Source organism: Panicum virgatum, chromosome 5K (genome assembly GCF_016808335.1).
Source record: "Panicum virgatum strain AP13 chromosome 5K, P.virgatum_v5, whole genome shotgun sequence".
Lineage (NCBI taxonomy): Eukaryota > Viridiplantae > Streptophyta > Magnoliopsida > Poales > Poaceae > Panicum > Panicum virgatum.
Genome location: NC_053140.1, coordinates 30134742 through 30149111, shown reverse-complemented (window position 1 = coordinate 30149111; position 14370 = coordinate 30134742).

The following is a 14370-nucleotide window of genomic DNA, read 5'->3' as shown; positions in this document are numbered from 1 at the left end:
AAGTGACTAGCTTTCACTCTCTGGCAGGTGTCACATTCTTTGACATATTTGGCAATCTCTCTCTTCATGCGAGTCCACCAAAAATTTTGTCTGAGATCTTGATACATCTTGGTGCTACCCGGATGAATAGAAAATTTAGAGAGATGTGCTTCGTCCAGGATTTGTTTCCGCAGGTCCGGATTCTTGGGAACGACTAGGCGATCCTCGAACCACAAAATTCCTTTATGGTCCACTCGGAAACACTTATATTTATTTTCACCTTCTACTACTTGCTGCTTGATGATACCAACACTTTTGTCGTGTAATTGTGCCATGATGACCTGGTCATAGAGGGTCGGTTCCACCGAAATATGATTCAAAGAGCCCTGAGGAATAATTTCTAATTTCAGCCTTTGCATTTCAGCACACAATGTGTCATTATATGACTCCATTGATAGGCAATTGCAGTGAACCTTGCGACTGAGCGCATCGGCTACAACATTCGCCTTGCCCGGATGATAATGAACCTCCAGATCATAATCTTTAATTAATTCTAGCCATCTTCGTTGCCTCATATTCCGCTCACTTTGAGTGAAAATGTATTTGAGACTCTTATGGTCGGTATAGATATTGCAATGAGTGCCCATAAGATAATGTCTCCAAAGCTTGAGAGCATGAATAACGGCGGCTAGTTCCAGATCATGAGTGGGATAATTTAGCTCGTGTGGCCGAAGAGCTCGGGAAGCATAAGCTATCACCCGATTGTCTTGCATTAGAACACAACCAAGACCAGTGCCTGAAGCATCACAATAAACGTCGTATGGTTTATTGTTGTCAGGTTGAGCCAAGACTGGTGCAGTGGTTAGATGTGCTCTCAATGTATGGAACGCTTCATCACACTTCGTGTTCCATTTAAACTTGACATCTTTTCTTAGTAGTTCTGTCATGGGCTTAGCAATTCTGGAGAAGTCCGGAATAAATCTGCGGTAATACCCCGCCAAGCCGAGAAAACTGCGGATCTGATGAACTGAAGTAGGAGGTTTCCAGTCCATCACTTCTTGTACTTTGCTGGGATCAACGGAAATGCCTTCACTAGATATAGTGTGACCCAGAAATTTGACTGTGTCCAGCCAGAATTCACACTTGGAGAATTTTGCGTATAGCTTATGATCTCTGAGACGTTGAAGAACAATGCGCAGATGTGGCTCATGTTCTGCCTCATCTTTGGAATAGATCAGAATGTCGTCAATAAAGACCACGACAAACTTGTCAAGTTCCGGCATAAATACCGAGTTCATGAGGTACATAAAATAAGCCGGAGCATTGGTGAGACCGAAAGACATAACCAAATATTCATAGAGACCATATCGGGTTGAGAAGGCGGTCTTGGGAATATCGCAAGGCCGGATTTTAATTTGATGATACCCCGAACGGAGATTAATCTTGGAGAAGATCTTTGCCCCAGCCAACTGGTCAAACAGTACATCAATGCGGGGAAGTGGATATTTATTTTTGATGGTCACCGCATTGAGAGGCCGGTAATCAACGCACAACCTCATACTATCATCCTTCTTCTTTACGAACAATGCCGGACAGCCCCAAGGTGAAGCACTAGGGCGGATAAAACCCTTGTCCAACAGTTCTTGTAGCTAGATTTTTAGTTCAGCCAATTCTTTAGGCGACATTCGATACGGCCTTTTTGAAATAGGGGCTGTACCAGGCTGAAGTTCAATGACAAATTCGATATCCCGGTCTGGAGGCATACCAGGTAAATCATTTGGAAACACATCTGCATATTCACGGACTACCGGAATATCTTCGAGACGAATATCTTTCATGGCATAGGCACAAGAGTTGTTGCATTGGTGATGAGGTAAATATAGAACCGAATGACCATGAGTTGGAGAATTTATTTCAACGGCCCGGGAAGAGATATCTAACTTTACCCCATGTCTGTTCATCCAATCCATTCCTAGAATAATGTCCATACCTTCTAGTGGTAACAAAATTAAAGTGGTAGGAACAGTTTTACTACCCAAACTAAGTGGCGCATTATGAACGATTTGGTTTGATGCGACTCTACCACCCAGAGTAGATATCATGAATGAACCTTTCGTGTGACAGAAATCTAACCCAACCCTTGCTCCCAATTTAGAACTAATGAAGCTATGAGAGGCACCAGAATCGAATAAGATAACTGTGGGGTGTTGGTTTATAGATAATGTACCCGACATGATTGGTGCTCCCTCGGGTAGTTCAGCAAGGTTGGTGAAGTTAAGTCGGCCCTGCCTGACTTGAATGGTTTGCCTCTTGCCCTTGTTCTAATCATTTCTGCGAGAAGCCTGCCCTTGAGATTGTCCCGCCTGGGGGCACATCTTGGCAAAGTGATTCGGACTCCCGCATCTGAAACAACGGTTATTATTATCGGGGCGAGCGGCTGGCTGAGCATTCGGCCTAGGGCCGTTCTGCTGCTGCTGAGGTGCAAATCGAGCTTGCTGGGGAAGCCCGAATCGAGTCGGCTGCTGCTGTTGAGGAGGCCTAATAATCCAACGCCCTGGCTGAGGGGCCTTCTGAGAGGATGCGGGTGGGTTATTTTGCACAATACGATACCTCGGTGCAGAGGCACTCGAGGGTCCAGCAGGTGCCTTGCGCTTCTTTTCAGCGCGGTGTGCAGAAATTAGATCCTCCTGAGATATAGCCATATTCACCAATTCATTGAATGAGTCTGCTCGGACAAGATTTAGCCTCTCCTGTAACTTGGTACTAAGGCCTCGACGGAAGCGTTCACGCTTCTTAGCGTCGGTATCCGCGTGATGTCCAGCATACTGACACAATTGATGGAATACTTGGGCATACTGCACCACAGTACGAGTGCCCTGAGTCAAGGCCAAGAACTCGTTGAGCTTACGGTCAAGAAGTCCAGCTGGAATATGATGATCTCGAAAAGCCAATTTGAATTCATTCCAATTCACCACATGATCAGCCGGTAGCATCCCGTGGTAATGATCCCACCACATACGAGCTGATCCGCGAAGCTGCTGCGCGGCATAGCGAGTCTTGTTCGCTTCGGAACAAGGAGTAGTCAATAGAGAAAACTTGGACTCGATCGTGCGAATCCAAGCGTCCGCGTCCAGAGGCTCATCCGCTTTATTGAACAGCGGAGGCTGAGTGCTGAGGAAATCTTGGTAGCTCGCCTCTTGTGCGTGATGAGCATGATGCCCACCCCGCGGTTGCTGCTGAGCTTGAACCAGCTGCCGCAGAATTTCCGTCTGGGCGGCAAGAACCTCAGCAATACCCACTGGTGGAGGAGGTGGAGGTGGATCGCCATTCCCTCCGGCTCCAAAACCACTAGGGGTGCCTCGAGTTGATCCAACCATCTGAAATGTGAGTACTTTTGCATTAGGCTCATCATTATCATCATTTCAAATGGAATATACAACTCAAAATGACATGGAAATACTGGAAATTGCTTAATCAGGTTGTGCAGCAAAACCAGCGATACGAAAATGCTCATAACTGGAGTTCGGTACATGATATGGACTTGAAATTTTTACAAGAGAGAGGAAATTTCATGATCTACAACTTTGGTAGTCATCACAAAGTCAGATTTCCAGAGTAGGTTAGTCGAAAAATTCAATTACTCCTCCTCTGGTTTTTCTGCTTCACAGAAAACAGAGCTTCTGTAATTTGCGATTATCTCCTGCAATACCAATCCGTTTGGGCTGAAATTTTGCGAGCAGGTTCCTGATGAAATTTGGAACAACTTTGGTATTCAACTCAGGAGCTAAATCCGAAAGGAAAAGAGGATAAAAATTCGAACTAGCTGCTGCCTTCAGCTTTTTGCAGATCACTAGTAGCATTAGCGGTTCATTACATCCATCGTTCTCTCATTTCTACTTGGTCACTCCCAACATCAGTACTAAGGGGGTTACTCAACTCTAAGTTAGCCTAGTAGCCATGATCCAAAAGTAGGCCACACTAGAGGAGTCTACAAAAGCTAAGAAACAGCGCCTCGGTCTACATGTTGACCGATGCCTCACTCGCCGCGGGAGTGTGAACCTCAACCGTTGCGGGCTGCGGCGCCTGGTCCTCGGAGTCCATCTCTGAAACGCCCTCTATCTCCTGGGGCTCGTCCTCCTTGTCCACCTGTATCTCGTCGGGAGGTGCGTGAAGGGCATCCTGCGCGTGCTGTATCGCGTGGAGCTGCCCCTGAGCCTCGTCCATCTCAAGCTGCAGGTCGTGAAACTGGTCCTCCAGGAAGTTGATCGTAGCGTCACGATCTGACACAGTGTCCTGAAGCTCGTGAACCTGGCCGTGGAGCTGGGCGATAAGAGTAGCCCTGCTCTCGAGCTCGGTACTAGCCTCCTGAAGCTGCCCATCTCTCAGCTGGACCGCCAGGTGCAGGGCCTGAGCGTGGTCCACCAACTGAGCGACGGCGTAACCCTGGTAAGTGTGAAGTCTGTAGAGACCGTCCAAGCACCTCGCTGTCGTCCGAAGGGCCCCGACCGGGTCAAGGGTAGCGACCACATCCACGTGTGCCATCCGGTCGAGCCAAAGCGGGTCTGCCGGGTCAGGTGCAGGGAACAACCCGAACGCGGTCAGAACCACCTCCAGAGGGTGCGAAGAGCAAAAAGCGGTCATCGCCCTCATGGCGGTAAGCTCCCAAGTGTCCAGCAGGTAGTGACCGACCATCTAAGTCACGATCGGCTCCCACCCGTTGAGCGGGTGCTGCGGAATCACCATCGTCACACTGCAGCGACGAACTCCGTCCTCAACAAACTCGTGGCCATCGTAAACCGGTGGCTGGAGGTAACCGGCTGCACTCAAAAGCTCCCAAAGACGGCGGGGAAACCCGTCCCAATGCAAGCAAGCGGAGTGCACGTGCCCCTGCGCGTCAACGACCAGCAGCTCTTCCATCTGTCCCAACAAAAGACCGATGGATCAGCTGATGGTAACAAGAACTACTAACTCTGGAACAGTGAAAGAAATGGCCAAAACTGTAGAGAACTTGCTTCAAAAATTCTCAAAAATTTACACAAGATCCCTCTGATATTAAGGAGCAATTCATCTAGTCATCACTAAGCTCAATTCGGATTCCATGGGGGTGATATACTCAGGTATTCAGAGTGATGTCAACCAGGAAAACTGAGTGTCCAGAGAGGGTGTATTTTGACTATAACTCTCAACCCAGACGTCAAAAAAATTTCAACTTTTTATGGTAAACTCATCACTTAGTTGTCTACAACTTTCATGTTGAACGATTTTTAGTTTGAACAACTTATAAAGGTCGAAAAATTTCAGTTGTATAGACTGTTCAGAGTTAACAGTTTTACACCGGGTTGATCCAAAAATACAAATACCATGCTAGAAGGCTTCAAAAATTTTCAAATTTTTACAGAAGCTTGATAACTTAGGAAACATCATTTAGTCTTACTACCCCAAGTCGATTTGAGTGACTTAACAGAAGGTTAAAATTCGTGGAAACCAGGTTGCAGACTTTCTGGATACTCCTTAGGATAGTGTTTTAGCTGATTTGCTTGCGATTTCTCCAGAGATTTATTTGCTAACCTTTTTGAGAATGAATGCAGAACCTATACGTCCTCACCAAGAAAAAAAATTGCCAAGTAACCTTGGTCTTACGCAATGACTTTGGTGGCATACCTATTACGTCTCTCACTATATAGCTACTCGATATAGCTGGATAGCCTATAATTCGATCTCGAGTTAGCGTACCTGCAGAAGATTGACAGTATATAAAATGAACCTTTCGTGCCAGCACTCACGAAAGCGTCCCCATACATTACCGATCACTATAGAATCGGCATCCATACCATTACCGCCGTATGGACAACGTTAAGCATACGTTATCGAAACAACGTATTGACTGAGTACCGTCTTTGACGGGGAATTGAATTCCAATTTCGAACCATTACTCCCCATATACTCAACCGAAGTTGGTATATGGGCAGCAGCTCAAGTAGGCCACTGCTTGAGCTCCAGCGTTCGTCTCGCATCACCGACGGGAAGGTCAGACTCCCTCAGCTGACTGAGTAAGCATACCTTCGTGGCGATGATGTAGTTGCAGAATTTAAATTACAGAATGTAAATACTGAAAAGTAAGGTGCTGGAAGTTAGCCATACAAAATAAGCCACCTGATTATACCCATAAGATTCCCTAGGGCTTTACGTCCTAGACTTGTCCTTGGAGATCCTAAACTCTTTCAAAAACTTTAGTAGCTTTGAAGTCAAGTTTTAAATTGTTGTTTTGAAAACCGAGGTTGCCATCTCTGGTAGGCTGTATGCGAGCTCTGATGCCAGCTGTGGCGGAACCACCCAAAACTACTGGGCCCGGGTGCACTGATCTTCGTTGCTAAGCAACTCTGACCCGATTTGGCACTCACCGGTAGTTCCTCGAGTGAAGCCTCGATAAAAGCCACGCTATTCCAGGATCAGCAGACAACACTCACACGAAGGTGAGCCCAGATATTACAACACCAACCATTTCATACATCTCAGAGTGATTGCAGCGGAAAGAAAATTTATTACAAACCAAGTTCAGAGTAACAAAGTACCACGGAGTTCCAACTACTCAATTATTGAAGTCTCATGTTCAACGGAAGCAGCAAAGATAACTAGCGAGATAACGTGACGCATCGGTAAAGCCCGTACGAATGCGTCACTCAGCGGAAGGGTGATTAGCACCAGCTGAAGGGCCATCCCACTCAACAGACCAACCCGGAGGCAGAGTACAAGGCCAAGTAAGACTCGCAAACAGATCTTCAAAGTTAGTACCTGAAAAACAGTGTCACAAGCAAGGCTGAGTATACTAATACTCAACAAGACTGACCCGTCTCCGGATATAACATAGTCCGATAACTAGACATGCAAGGCTTTTTGGTTGGTAGGGTTTGTTTGCCAAAAATGCCGCTAAGTGTTGATCCTTACTTTCAGGTTTTACTTAGCCGGATTCTAGTGGGATTAACCATTCTAAATTTGCAACTAACTCTACACAAACATGGTAGAGCAACCATTTAATCAACCAGCAGTATTTTCATCATCATGTTCCACTTGTTACTCTATGTGACCGAAAGCATTAAGCAATCTCATGCCGTGAGAGGCGGACGATTCTGAATCGGATTTCAACCTGGCCAGGGGAACCTAGACCACACGCATGGGGATCGACTTCGCTCCCGCCCATGCTACTTTTCCCCTTTCTTTCCAGTCCGTGGATCCGGAACACCCTCCCCGACTACAGAGTCCGACCACTCTGCACCCGTACGTCGCGACAAAAATATAAATCCTACTTCTACCAGGAGGGTGCGAGATCGTTCCACTCGCCGGTCCAATCAGGTACTTCAGCTTACCGATTACCATATTTCTCGGTATGTGCCTAGTACTTTCAAACGCTTAACGAAATGAGCCACACACCGCGACCTTAGCCATTTTTGACTACACCAGCGGGGTATCACAACTACACAACCCCGCCCGTTGTCCTTACATTTCAACAGGAATCAAAGTCAGTACAATTCCTATTTGCTCGCGAGAGGTAGGAAACCACTCGACTTCTACCGTACCTATTTAGCATGGCAACTAGTCGGTACAAAGATCCGGAATCAAACATAGGTTCCTATGGATCATGCATCTAAGGTTTTCGATCAACGCCTAGAAACTTAATGCAGAAAACCAACTATTACCATACATAGATAAATAGATAGCAGAATGATAATTCGGAAAAATTAGTGGGATTATGCTCCAGGGCTTGCCTTCTTGGGCACTGTCTGGCAGAAAAGCTTCTGGGGCTTGGCCCAGGTCTTGAGACAAGTTAGTACAGTTCAGATTAACCTCCTGCTCCGCACGAGAGTCCGCGGGCACCAGTTCGTAGTCTCCGTCCGCGAGGTTAACCGTTTCTATATGCAATGCAAGATTTTGAGTTATTCAGGGATACAATTTCTTTCCTTCACGATAAAGTTGTAGTCCAACAAAAGTTACTTAAGTGATGATTTCAACAGTTTATTTCACGGGCAGTCATTTATAGAGTAGTAAACCTAACTACGTTTCTTCATGAATGAGTGGGGTTTTGGGTTTTCATTTTTAATTTCACACATAGCATGCTTTCATTCTTTCTTAACAACACAACTACTAAAGAGCTAGTGATGAAACACTAAAGTAACTCAGATCCAAACTTGAACATTCATGGTATAAAATTTCAGCATCTACCATAGAGCAAAAACTATAACTATTCATGCAAATGGATTACTCTAGTTGCTTCATCTTTTTGTACAGAATGTTCAACATGGGTTCTGGTGCTGCAAATTTTATGGGAGCAACTTCACAGCATATACTCAGCACTGAAATTTTTCCAGATTTTATACACTTATACAGCAGAGGTGATAAAAAGAATAAAAACAGCAAGCCATTAACAAAGATTAATTCTATAGAAAGTTTTACTAAGGATTTGGTTCTCAAATTTTTACCAGAGACTAGTCCTGAGTTAGACATACTCCATAAAATTTTTCAAGATTTAACTCACTATGATAAATTAGTTATTCAGTTAACTTAACATGAGTTTGCATAAATTTCTCAAGATGCATTTGACCAGTATTGCATCTGAACTTTTTATCACAGGTAGATCATACTCTAAACAAGATCATGCCCAAAAATAAAGATCAGAAACATTGTAGATTACTCAGAACAAAAATAGTAATTCTAGCCCTAAGATGCTAAGCATGATTATTCAACAAAGCAAAACTCCGTAACTGCAGCTCAAAATTTTTAGACAGGAACATAGAGCTAAAAGAGACTCCAGAAATAAATATAGATTTTTTTGAGCATAAGAACTATATATGAGGAATTAAGTTGATTAAACCAGCATAAATCATGGTATATAGCACACGAACTCTAATAAATTTGAAATTTAGAGATTTGTAGGGATTCAGTGGCACAAGTCTGTAGTAAAATTTTCAGAGCAAGGTCATGTGTATATTTTCCTGAATTAATTCGAAAAATCTAACAACAGATTAGAGAATCTTGATTGTTCTAACATGATAACTGTTTTGGGTTGGTGTCATCTTTTTACTGTGATCTTAGCATTCCATTAGTGATAACATATCCAAAAAATCATGGTCATTTGATGGGTAGAACTTCATGAACATGCATAAGGTGGTTTTCTTATTCTTTTCCCTAGATTAAATTCGGTTGAGTTTCTGCAAATGTGAATGTTACAAAATTTGTAGATTTTGTTACAAGGATTCCAGATCAGTTGAGTTTGCATTTTTCTGATTTTTCTGTGATTTGTTTTGCATTTTAGAAGTTCACTGGTATACACTATAAAACTTGCAGAGACACCCTTGAACGAAAAAAAGAAATTACAACCGGGTCCTTCGCCGGCCTTCTCCGCCGTGGCATCTTGCCGGTGGTGTTCTGCGGTGCAGGGCTTACCGGGGCTGCCACGGGGAGGCGCGTGGGGGAGAAAGGATCGAGGAACACCTACCCTGGTCGACGTTCGAGCGTTTGGAGCACAGGTTCAAGCTCGTCGGCGTTGATGGCGGGTCGGTTGTTCGGTTCGTCGGCGCTGGAGGCGAAGGAGGGCTCGGGGTAGGGGAACAAGGCGCGCACGAGCACCGCGTGAGCTCGTGGATGCTTCTGGGGTAGCTGTCGGGCTCGGTCTTCCCCGGAGCTGGCCGGTCCGCGGTGAGCCTGAGCTCGCCGGCGGCGGCGCAAAAGGGGAACGGCTTCGGGAGGGGGTTTGGATTCGATTCCGCGCGCGTGGAGCTTAACTGGGAGGTGGCGAAGCTGCTGCGGTGGTCAGAGGGGGCAATGTGGGGCTGGGCTAGCCGGCCCGCGCGAGCTGGATCTCGGCGGCCATGGCGGAGCGGCGGGAGGAGGAAGAAGGGGAAGAAGGGGCGCGACTGTGGGGGTTCTGGGGGTCTTTATAGGCCAAAGAGCTCATGGGTGAGGAATGGAGTGACTTGGGGGCGGTCGATTTGGCCTGGGCGAGTCGACGGCGAGCGGGCGGAGGAGGCAGCGGCGCGGCGCATGGCTGGGGTGTCGTGGCGGCTCGGGGAGCGGCCTGGGACGCGTGTGGGCGTGGGAGGGCGCCAAGGGGCGGGCCAGGTGGCGTGGAGAGGTTTCCCCGGGTCCATTTGGCCGCGGGCGCGCGGTGGACGAAGTCCACCGGCGACGTACGGCGGGCGGCGCGAACAGAGCAGGCCGGGAAAGAGAGAGATGGAGATAAGGGCATTTTTGTGATTTCTGAAATTCCAGGGACCTCTCGGTAAACTAAAATTATCTCCTAATTGGAGGGCTCAAATGGAAAAGTGTTGAATACCACTTTTGCATAACTTTTCAAGATCTACAACTTTTGTGTTATGCAAATTTTCATTTGAAACTCACATTTTGAACTATTGGTACCTTTGCATATTTGCACAAAAGGACTATAGTTTTATTCAGTTTTTGAATTGATTTTTGCTGAAGTTCAATTGAGCACATGTCAATTGAAACACCTCCCATGAGCCAACTAAATTTTTGTGCATATTTTTGAATTTAACTTTTGAATAGCTTTTCACCCTTTTTCTTTCTCCTTTCATTTCTTATGCAATAACTGGTCTTTTATTTGAACCCTTCTCTTGAATTATTTTCCCAAATTTTCTTTTAACTTTAACTAAGGTGTATTGATTGGATTTAAAAGTATTGACACCTGAGGTGTCACAGAAGGAAGCTAGGTCGAATCATCAAAGAATACAGATGCCGAGTGCTGTCGTCATCGGTAAAGCTATCTAGTCTGAAGGCAGTTGGGTTCTCAAAGGATTCAGATTCAGTAAACGGGAAGAAGAGAGGATTGTCTAGTCCTTTGTAGAAGACTCTAAACCAGTTTGCTGCATTTGTTGAATTCAGTTTACTGCCAGGGAGACTGAACAAAGCTTGGCCGTAGCTAGTACATCTAATTGGTTTACCACTTTCATCGGGGAAAGAGTTCTTGGTCAGGCCTTGGAAGTTGGGAATATGATGTTGGAAGTACAGTTGTGCCCACAACTGAATAAACCACCAAGGGCCTCCAGTTCTCAGTTTCTTGTGGTTGAGCAAGTTAGATGTCATTAAATGGAGATATCTGTATGTTTCTCCAAGAAAAAGTTTGCCTAGGCCGGTGTGATTACCATGGGCCAGGTGGTAGGCCAAGGGGAGATAGTTCTTGGTTGGAGCCAAAGAAGGGCCACAGAAGATGAAGTGCTCCAGCCAAAGATTTAAGAAGGCTGTGTGTTCCTTCTCAGTCACTGGACCTTTTGTTTTCATGTGCTGACTCATATAAGTACCCTAGTTTGTGCAGTTGACTTTGGAAGAAAGTTTGAAGGGGACTTCTGCCATTTTGTGAGCAGCAGGATTAGGAGAGCTAATGTCTAGTCCAGTGATCATGATCACATCCAGCAGAGTAGGGGTCATGGGTCCATGACTAAAGAGGAAACAATTCAGAGCATCAGACCAGAAATAGCCGATGGTTTTCCGGAGATTTTCATCTTTGTCAAGGGGTGACAGTGATAGGCTAAGTGCATCGGCTATGTTCAAATCTTGCCACAAGGGCATGTGGGCTTTGCTACTCTGCTGTACCATGTTATCCAGCTTTCAGGTGGATTAGGCCAGGCTCTTAAGCAGTCGGCCCAGAGGTTCAAATCAATGTTTTGACTCACAAAAGGGACCCTATTTTCTTCACAAGAGATCAAATCTATGGGGTTTTCATGGGTTTGTGGGCCAAGACAGAAAGATTTTGGATTGGAAGGATGCGGCAGAAGGATGTTTGACACCTGAAATTCAGGAATTCAGAAATATGCGTATGGTGTCATGTTTCAGAGTTTTAGTTTCAGAAGCTTGGTAAGCTGAAGAAAACTAAAAGATTAGGCCGAATATTACCTTCAGGCCGTGGGTTGCCGCATCATTAGAGCTTGTTGTTTGAACTGCAGAATCCGCCATGGACACAGATCTGTTGATTTAGGGTTGGATTGCTGGAGATTCTGAATTCCGGCTGCTTGGAGAGTTCTTGATCGGATTTGTAGAGCTTTGTTTTCGAATTACACTCGAATTTGAGGGTACGTCGAGTTCGGTTCAAGCTGGAAATGATATTCTACTCTTGTGCGGGTTGCTTCTAGTTGAATTTCGTCGGCTCTTGGATATTTATGGAAGCCTGATGCGTTGCCATCGGCTTTTTGGGAAGTGAATGAAGACACACGAAATTGAAGGAACTCGATTTCATTAACGGAGAATTCATTACAAGGAAAGCCGATTGCTACAAAGGAATCGATCCTTCGGCTTTTTTTGGTCCTAATCCTACGATACTACTACTACTGTTCGTAGGTACCTAGTACCTACGACACTTGGGGCTTCGGGCCGGCATATCCCTGCTGCTGTTGTCATTGCTGCTGTCATCGTCGCTGCCGTCGTCGTCGTCGTCGCTGCTGAAGGCGCTGCTGCCGCCTTCAGACCCGGAGTCGCTCCAGCCGCCTTCAGACCCGGAGTCGCTCCAGCCGCCGCCGTCGCCGCTGACCTCCTCTTCACTGTCCTCCTCGGAGGACCCGAGGAACCGGAAGGGCTTTCCGCCCATCGGCTCATCGTCATCGGAGGGGGAGTCGATCTCCTCTTCTGAGGAAGAGTCGACTCCGTCGGACGAGGGGTCTTCTTCCTCGTCCTTCTCCGACTCCTCTTGGAACAGGAGCCGGAGGTCTTCTCCTTCAGTCATGGGCTCGTCCTCCTCGAAGGCAACCCCGAAGTCGAACTCCTCTGCGTCCCAGTGTAGAGGAGCCAGTGCCTCGTAGGCTGCTGTTGGGTCCCACTCGGGGGGTCGGCTCTCGGCTCTCTGGGATAGAGTTGATGGAGGAAGCCGAGAGGGAGGAAGAAGAAGAAGGGGAAGACGAAGAAGAAGAAGAGTCTCCAAAAGAGTTGGAGCCGGAGGAAGAGGAGATGGCCATGGCTGGTGAAGGATTGGGGTTTCTACGCTACTGGCTCTAGGAGGAAGAAGGAGTTTCTGTGGGAAGAAGCCGATTCGGGTGAGATTAAATTGTGAAAAGATGGAAGACGGATCGACAGTTTCACATTCTACGAGGAGCCAGTTGCAGAGATGTTGCGTCTTCCTTGGTGGTTGCAGTATGTTTAATGAGCATTAACGGGAAGATGAAGCGACGGATTGGTTTTGGAACTATAATTGCCAAAACCAGGGGGCATGTGTTATCGCCATAAATTAACAGGGTGAGGAAGGCTTGTAAATCGGCTCCTGCGTGAGCGTTTGGGCCACATTGGCCGTGTATCCTTAGATTTAGTTTAAGATTAGAGATAGAGTTCGATCGGGACAAGATTAGTTTAGATTGTTTCCCAAGTCTCCGGACTATAAATATGTATCCTTTGTTATTCGTAAAGAGAGCGTCATCACGACTTGCAAACAACAACTCTCGGCGCATCGCCACCCCTAATCCTAGGGTTTCATCCAAGTAAGTGCCATGCTGCCCTGATCGCTTCTTGCGATCAGGGCAGTATAGTTCTTGCTTTTACCTTGGTGTTACTCGTACTGAAGCATTTTTTATGGTGAGTGATACTAGTTATCATGATGTTCGTAGCATGGCTTTTAGTAGATTTGTTGTGCTTCGTTGCTTATCATCTGCAAATATCATGTTGACTCTGTGCAGTCACGTTTCAATCTCATGCTAGTTCTTATCGCATAGAACTAGTCGCACAGGGGCAACACCCTGCTTCTTTCATGTTCAGTACATCTGATCTGTTATGGTTTGCTCTTATCTTAAGAGTTGGCATAATATCTGCTAGATTAGGCCTTGCAAACGGATTGGATGATCTGGTGGTGTAATAGATGCTTTATCTTAGCCTTGATAGGGATTGTTCCGGGAATCGGCTCTTGCTAGTTCTTAGGCCTCTGTTTTGGTTTGTGGTTTAGTTGTCTGTTATGTTCGCTAGGCCTAGTCACGTGTAGGATGTTCCGATCTAGCAGTGAAGCTGTTACTATCGTGGATCAGATCAATTAGATTTAATTGAAGCAGTTTTACAGTTATTTGCTTTATTTACTATATCTGGATACCAGGACTCGATCGGCTCTTCAAAGCCGATGCAAGAGTCGTCCCGGGGAGCCGACCACGGCTCGGACTTACGTTTACACATGTCTTTGTATGCAGGAAACTGTTCGGAGCACGTCTGCACCCTCCTGATCGGGTATAGGTCAGGTGGCACGCCCGGTTTTCACACATCCTCCGGGCGCGTGACGGAAATTGCGGGCCGTCGACGAGGAAGCAGTGCCTCTAGCGCCCTAGCAACCTCCCGGCTCTTCGTGTTGCCCGTCGTTGCTCACCGGTGGGTTTCGGTCGACAACAGTTTGAGGGAGTCTTTCAAATCCAGTAATTAGGC